Source organism: Tasmannia lanceolata, unplaced genomic scaffold (genome assembly GCF_043159265.1).
Source record: "Tasmannia lanceolata isolate RefF3 unplaced genomic scaffold, GAP_Taslan_0.1 ptg000037l, whole genome shotgun sequence".
Lineage (NCBI taxonomy): Eukaryota > Viridiplantae > Streptophyta > Magnoliopsida > Canellales > Winteraceae > Tasmannia > Tasmannia lanceolata.
In genome coordinates, this window is record NW_027518714.1 from 33,993,890 (window position 1) to 34,002,910 (window position 9,021).

The window sequence follows — 9,021 nt, forward strand, 5'->3', positions numbered from 1 at the left end:
CGATTACGTTTAACCTTGGTGGCAATCTTCACCACGGAGAGTGGGCTACGCTACTCCGAACACTCGCCCGAATACAATTTCTTGAATAAGAAAGAAAGAACAAAAATCCCTCACAAGGGTTTACAACTTTGGAGAAGATGTACAAATATAGCCTAAAGATCCAAATCCTAATCTTAGAGGATGAGAGGCATAATCAAGTTTGATTTACTCTTTGGATGTTCAAATGAAGTTTAAGAGTGTTAGGATTGATGGTTTGGAAGTTTAGAATGTCCATATATATAGAAAAATCAAAATATGACCGTTCAATGGCATTGTGGTAATTCCAGCGAAATTCCCAACGGCTCAAAATATGACCGTTATAGTGTTCTCGGAGTTCCGAGAAAAAATCTCGGAGTTCTGGGAATACAAACAGAAGATGAAAAAAAGTCTACTAGACCATTTCTCGGAGTTCTGAGAATATTTCTCGGAGTTCCGAGAATTTCTCTCGGAGTTCCGAGAAGCCTATGAAGAGCAGATTTTCACTTCATGTTTTTGGGCTTCCAACTTAACACCAAGTTGGGATTGCTATGAGGGTTCCAATGTGTTGGAACATCACAAAGACAATCACATATAAATTTAGGGTGTGTGTTTATTTCCTTAATTATGCCTTTCAAAATCCTAAACTAGGATTGGATCTTAATACAATCTAATATAACTTGATCTTCAATGGACTCTTCAAGTCTTCATTTATCTTGGACTTGGATGTCTTTGGCCTTTCGAATGTGGTCCAATGCGAGCTTCTTTGGCCTTAATCCAAGCAATGATGTCTTTAAGCAATTATGATCTACAACTTAGACAATCAAACACATTAGTGATCATAAATCACTTGTGTAATGGAATCATCAAAATAAGATAGGAATGCCAAGGTGGAAACCATTGGGCTTACATAGACATAGAAAACCCTAAATGTGGTGTAAAGAAGCTTTTAGCCAAGTTTGTAGAAGAGGATTAGATGGTATTGAATCTTAGATTTAGTTGATAGAGGATATTGAATTAAAACATAGAAAGTTTCTTATTTTAGAAACTCTAAAACATCCATCTTCTAGACATAAGAGACCCTGGAGATGGTGTCAAAGAGCTTTTAGCCAAGTTTTGGGATGATGATGAGATAGTTTTAAATCTTAGATTTAGTTGATGGAAGATGGAGATTGAAAAAGTAGAACGTTTCTTGTTTTAGAAACTTTATAAAATATCCATCTTTTAGACATAGGAAATCCTAGAGATGGTGTTAAGGAGCCTTCAGTCAAGTTTTGAGATGAGGATGTGACGGTATTGGATCTTGGATTTTGTTGATAAAGGATGGACATTGAAAAAATAGAAAGTTTATATAACATCCATCGTTTAGACATAGCTGACCCTAGAGATGGTGTCAATGAGCTTTTAGCCAAGTTTTGGATTGTGATGAGATGGTATTGAATCTTAGATTTAGCTGATTAAGGATGTAGATTGAAAAAATAGAAAGTTTCTTATTTTAGAAACTTGATAAAACATCCATCTTTTAGACATTGGAAACTCGAGAGAAGGTGTCAAGGAGCTTTTAGCAAAGTTTTGAGATGAGAATGAGAGGGTACTGAATCTTAGATTTAGATGCTGAATGATGGAGATTGAAAGAAAAAAAAGTTTCCTATTTTAGAAACTTTATAAATATCAATATTTTACTTTTTGTAAATCCTAGATATGGTGTTGAAGTGATTTTAGCTAAGTTTTGAGATGATGATTAGGTGGTATTGAATCATAGATTTAGTTGATGAAGGACGGATATTGAAAAATTACAAAGTTTCTTATTTTAGAAACTTTATAAAACATCCATCTTTTAGACATAGAAAACCCTATATGTGGTGTAAAGAAGCTTTTAGCCAAGTTTGTAGAAGAGGATGAGATGGTATTGAATCTTAGACTTAGTTGATAGAGGATATTGAATTAAAAAATAGAAAAAACATCCATCTTTAAGACATAAGAGACCCTAGAGATCGTGTCAATGAGCTTTTAGCCAAGTTTTGGGATGATGATGAGATAGTTCTAAATCTTAGATTTAGTTGATGGAAGATGGAGTTTGAAAAAGTAGAAAGTTTCTTGTTTTAGAAACTTTATAAAATATCCATCTTTTAGACATAGGAAATCCTAGAGATGGTGTTAAGGAACTTTCAGTCAGGTTTTGAGATGAGGATGTGATGGTATTGGATCCTGGATTTTGTTGATAAAGGATGGAGATTAAAAAAATATAAAATTTATATAACATCCATCGTTTAGACATAGCTGACCCTAGAGATGGTGTCAATGAGCTTTTAGCCAAGTTTTGGATTGATGATGAGATGGTATTGAATCTTAGATTTAGCTGATGAAGGATGGAGATTGAAAAAAATGAAAGTTTCTTATTTTTGAAACTTTAAAAAACATCCATCTTTTAGACATTGGAAGCTCGAGAGATGTTGTCAAGGAGCTTTTAGCATAGTTTTGAGATGAGAATGAGAGGGTACTGAATCTTAGAATTAGTTGCTGAATGATGGAGATTGAAAAAATAGTTTCATATTTTAGAAACTTTAAAAATATCAATCTTTTACTTTTTGTAAACCCTAGATATGGTGTCGAAGTGCTTTCAGCTAAGTTTTGAGATAATGATTAGATGGTATTGAATCATAAATTTAGTTGATGAAGGATGGATATTGAAAAATTACAAAGTTTCTTATTTTAGAAACTTTATAAAACATCCATCGTTTAGACATAGAAAACCCTAGATGTGTGTGAAGAATCTTTTAGCGAAGTTTGTAGAAAAGGATGAGATGGTATTGAATCTTAAATTTAGTTGATATTGAATTAAAAACTAGAAAGTTTCTTATTTTAGAAACTCTAAAACATCCATCTTTTAGACATGAGACTCTGGAGATGGTGTCAAAGAGCTTTTAGCCAAGTTTTGGGATGATGATGAGATGGTTTTAAATCTTAGATTTAGTTGATGGAGGATGGAGATTGAAAAAGTAGAAAGTATCTTGTTTTAGAAACTTTATAAAATATCCATCTTTTAGACATAGGAAATCCTAGAGATGGTGTTAAGGAGCTTTGCGTCAAGTTTTGAGATGAGGATGTGATGGTATTGGGTCTTGGATTTTGTTGATAAATGATGGAGATTGAAAAAATAGAAAGTTTCTTACTTTAGAAAGTTTTTATAACATCCATCGTTTAGACATAGCAGCCCTAGAGATGGTGTCAACGAGCTTAGCGGAGTTTTGGATTGGTGATGAGATGGTATTGAATCTTAGATTTAACTGATGAAGGATGCAGATTGAAAAAATAAAAGTTTCTTATTTTAGAAACTTTATAAAACATCCATCTTTTAGACATTGGAAACTCGAGAGATGGTGTCAAGGAGCTTTTAGCAAAGTTTCGAGATGAGAATGAGAGGGTACTGAATCTTAGATTTAGTTGCTGAATGATGGAGATTGAAAGAAAAAATAGTCTCCTATTTTAGAAACTTTATAAAACATCAAACTTTTATACTTAGTAAACCCTAGAGATAGTGTCAAAGAGTTTTTAACAACATTTTGAGATGAGGATTAGATGGTTTTGAATCTTAGATTTAGTTGATGAAGGATGGAGATTGAAGAAATAGAAAGTTTATTATTTTAGAAACTTTATAAAACATCCATCTTTTAGACGTGGGAAATCCTAGAGATAGTGTTAATAAGCTTTTTGCCAAGTTTTGAGATCAGGACGAGATGGTATTGAATCTTAGATTTAGTTGATAAATTTAGAAGATTGAAAGTGTCGAAGGTTCTTATTTTAGAAACTTTTCAAAATATCAATTTTTAGCCATAGGAGACCCTAGAGATGGGTCAAGGAGCTTTTAGCCACGTTTTGAGGTGATGATGAGATGGTATTAAAACTTAGATTTAGTTGATGAAGGACCACCTTTTATGGTATTGAAACCCTATAGATGATGTCAACCAACTTCTAGCCATGTTTTGAGTTGAGAATCAGAGGGTATTGAATCTTAGATTTAGCTGATGAAGGATGAAGATTGAAAAAATAGAAAGCTTCTTATTTTAGAAACTTTATAAAACATCCATCTTTTAGACATAAGAAACCCTAGAGATGGTGTGAAGGAGTTTTTTACCAAGTTTTAAGATTAGGATGAGAGGGTATTGAATCTTAGATTTAGTTGCTAAAGGATAGAGATTGAAGAAATAAAAAGTTTCTTATTTTAGAAACTTAATAAATATCAATCTTTTACTTTTTGTAAACCCTAGATATGGTGTCGAAGTGCTTTAACTAAGTTTTGTGATGAGAATGAGAGGGTACTGAAGCTTAGAATTAGTTGCTGAATGATGGAGATTGAAAGAAAAAAAAGTATCCTATTTTAGAAACTGTATAAAACATCAAACTTTTATACTTACTAAACCCTAGAGATGGTGTGAAATAGCTTTTAGCAACATTTTGAGATGAGGATTAGATGGTTTTGAATCTTAGATTTAGTTGATGAATGATGGAGATTGAAGAAATAGAAAGTTTATTATTTTAGAAACTTTATAAAACATCCATCTTTTAGACATAGAAAACCCTAGATGTGGTGTAAAGAAGCTTTTAGCCAAGTTTGTAGAAGAGGATGAGATGGTATTGAATCTTACATTTAGCTGAAGACGGATGGAGATTGAAAAAATAGAAAGTTTCTTATTTTAGAAACTTTATAAAATATCTATCTTTTAGACATTCGAAACTCGAGAAATGGTGTCAATGAGCTTTTAGCAAAGTTTTGAGATGAGAATGTGAGGGTACTGGATCTTAGATTTAGTTGCTGAATGATGGAGATTGAAAGAAAAAAAAATTTCCTATTTTAGAAACTTTATAAAACATCCATCTTTTAGACGTGGGAAATCCTCGAGATAGTGTTAATAAGCTTTTTGCCAAGTTTTGAGTTCAGGACGAGATGGTATTGAATCTTATATTTAGTTGATAAAGTAAGAAGATTGAAAAAATAGAAAGGTTCTTATTTTAGAAACTTTTTAAAACATCAATTTTTAGCAATAGGAGACCCTAGAGATGGTGTCAAGGAGCTTTTAGCCATGTTATGAGGTGAAGATGAGATGGTATTGAAACTTAGATTTAGTTGATGAATGACCACCTTTTATGGTATTGAAACCCTAGAGATGATGTCAATCAACTTCTAGCCACGTTTTGGGTAGAGAATCAGAGGGTATTAAATATTAGATTTAGCTGATGAAGGATGGAGATTGAAAATTTAGAAAGCTTCTTATTCTAGAAACTTTATAAAACATCCATCTTTTTGACATAGAACACCCTAGATGTGGTGTAAAGAAGCTTTTAGCCAAGTTTGTAGAAGAGGATGAAATGGTATTGAATCTTAGATTCAGTTGATAGAGGATATTGAATTAAAAAATAGAAATTTTCTTAGTTTAGAAACTCTAAAACATCCATCTTTTAGACATAAGAGACCTTGGAGATGGTGTCAAAGAGCTTTTAGCCAAGTTTTTGGATGATGATGAGATGGTTTTAAATCTTAGATTTAGTTGATGGAAGATAGAGATTGAAAAAGTAGAAAGTTTCTTGTTTTAGAAACTTTATAAAATATCCATCTTTTAGACATAAGAAATCCTAGAGATGGTGTTAAGGAGCTTTCAGTCAAGTTTTGAGATGAGGATGTGATGGTATTGGATCTTGGATTTTGTTGATAAAGGATGGAGATTGACAAAATAGAAAGTTTATATAACATCCATAGTTTAGACATAGCTGACCATGGAGATGGTGTCAATGAGCTTTTAGCCAAGTTTTGGATTGATGATGAGATAGTATTGAATCATAGATTTAGCTGATGAACGATGGAGATTGAAAAAATAGAAAGTTTATTATTTTAGAAACTTTATAAAACATCCATCGTTTAGACATTGGAAACTCGAGAGATGGTGTCAAGGAGCTTTTAGCAAAGTTTTGAGATGAGAATGAGAGGGTACTGAATCTTAGATTTAGTTGCTGAATGATAGAGATTGAAAGAAAAAAAGTTTCCTATTTTAGAAACTTTATAAAACATCAAACTTTTATACTTAGTAGACCCTAGAGATGGTGTCAAGGAGCTTTTAGCCATATTATGAGGTGAGGATGAGATGGTATTGAAACTTAGATTTAGTGGATGAAGGACCACCTTTTATCGTATTGAAACCTTAGAGATGATGTCAACCAAAAGCCATGTTTGGGGTAGAGAATCAGAGGGTATTAAATCTTAGATTTAGCTGATGAAGTATGGAGGTTGAAAATTTAGAAAGCTTCTTATTCTAGAAACTTTATAAAACATCCATCTTTTTGACATAGAAAACCCTAGAAGTGGTGCAAAGAAGCTTTTAGCCAAGTTTGTAGAAGAGGATGAAATGGTATTAAATCTTAGATTCAGTTGATAGAGAATATTGATTTAAAAAATAGAAAGTTTCTTATTTTAGAAACTCTAAAACATCCATCTTTTAGACATAAGAGACCCTGGAGATGGTGTCAAAGTGCTTTCAGCCAAGTTTTTGGATGATGATGAGATGGTTTTAAATCTTAGATTTAGTTGATGGAAGATAGAGATTGAAAAAGTAGAAGGTTTCTTGTTTTAGAAACTTTATAAAATATCCATCTTTTAGACATAGGAAATCCTAGAGATGGTGTTAAGGAGCTTTCAGTCAAGTTTTGAGATGAGGATGTGATGGTATTGGATCTTGGATTTTGTTGATAAAGGATGGAGATTGAAAAAATAGAAAGTTTATATAACATCCATAGTTTAGACATAGCTGACCCTGGAGATGGTGTCAATGAGCTTTTAGCCAAGTTTTGGATTGATGATGAGATGGTATTGAATCATAGATTTAGCTGATGAACGATGGAGATTGAAAGAATAGAAAGTTTCTTATTTTAGAAACTTTATAAAACATCCATCTTTTAGACATTGGAAACTCGAGAGATGGTGTCAAGGAGCTTTTAGCAAAGTTTTGAGATGAGAATGAGAGGGTACTGAATCTTAGATTTAGTTGCTGAATGATAGAGATTGAAAGAAAAAAAGTTTCCTATTTTAGAAACTTTATAAAACATCAAACTTTTATACTTAGTAGACCCTAGAGATGGTGAGAAAGAGCTTTAGCAACATTTTGAGATGACGATAAGATGGTATTGAATCTTAGATTTTGTTGATGAAGGATGGAGATTGAAGAAATAGAAAGTTTATTATTTTAGAAACTTTATAATACATCCATCTTTTAGACGTGGGAAATCCTCGCGATAGTGTTAATAAGCTTTTTGCCAAGTTTTGAGATCAGGACGAGATGGTATTGAAACTTAGATTTAGTTGATGAAGGACCACCTTTTATGATATCGAAACCCTAGAGATGATGTCAACCAACTTCTAGCCACGTTTTGGGTTGAGAATCAGAGGGTATTGAATCTTAGATTTAGCTGATGAAGGATGGAGATTGAAAAAAGTAGAAAGCTTCTTATTCTAGAAACTTTATAAAACATCCATCTTTTGGACATAAGAAACCCTAGAGATGGTGTCAAGGAGCTTTTAGCCAAGTTTTGTGATGATGATGAGATGGTTTTAAAACTTAGATTTAGTTGATGGAAGATGGAGATTGAAAAAGTAGAATGTTTCCTCTTTTAGAAACTTTATAAAATATCCATCTTTTAGACATAGGAAATCCTAGAGATGGTGTTAAGGCGCTTTCAGTCAAGTTTTGAGATGAGGATGTGATGGTATTGGATCTTGGATTTTGTTGATAAAGGATGTAGATTGAGAAAATAGAAAGTTTATATAACATCCATCGTTTAGACATAGCTGACCCTAGAGATGGTGTCAATGAGCTTTTAGCCAAGTTTTGGATTGATGATGAGATGGTATTGAATCTTAGATTTAGCTGATGAAGGATGGTGATTGAAAAAATAGAAAGTTTGTTATTTTAGAAACTTTATAAAACATCCATCTTTTAGACATTGGAAACTCGAGAGATGGTGTCAAGGAACTTTTAGCAAAGGTTTGAAATGAGAATGAGAGAGTACTAGATCTTAGATTTAGTTGCTGAATGATGGAGTTTGAAAGAAAAAAAAGTTTCCTATTTTAGAAACTTTATAAAACATCAAACTTTTATACTTAGTAAACCCTAGAAATGGTGTCAAAGTGCTTTTAGCAACATTTTGAGATGAGGATTCGATGGTATTGAATTTTAGATTTAGTTGACGAATGATGGAGATTGAAGAAATAGAAGATTTATTACTTTAGAAACTTTATAAAAACAACCATCTTTTAGAAGTGGGAAATCGTCGAGATAGTGTTAATAAGCTTTTTGCCAAGTTTTGAGATCAGGACGAGATGGTTTTGAATCTTAGATTTAGTTGTTGATAAAGTAAGAAGATTGAAAAAAGAGAAAGTTTGTTATTTTAGAAACTTTTCAAAACATCAATTTTTAGCCATATGAGTACCTAGAGAAGGTGTCAAGGAGCTTTTAGCCATGTTTTGAGGTGAGGATGAGATGGTATTGAAACTTAGATTTAGTTGATGAAGGACCACCTTTTATGGTATTGAAACCCTAGAGATGATGTCAACCAACTTCTAGCCACGTTTTGGGTTGAGAATCAGATGGTATTGAATCTTAGATTTAGCTGATGAAGGATGGGGATTGAAAAAAATAGAAAGCTTCTTATTCTAGAAACTTTATAAAACACCCATCTTTTGGACATAAGAAACCCTAGCGATGGTGTCAAGGAGTTTTTTGCCAAGTTTTAAGATTAGGATGAGAGGGTATTGAATCTTAGATTTAGTTACTGAAGGATAGAGATTGAAGAAATAAAAAGTTTCTTATTTTAGAAACTTTATAAATATCAATCTTTTACTTTTTGTAAACCCTAGATATGGCGTCGAAATGCTTTTAGCTAAGTTTTGAGATGAGGATTAGATGGTATTGAATCATAGATTTATTTGATGAAGGATGGAGATTGAAAAATTACAAAGTT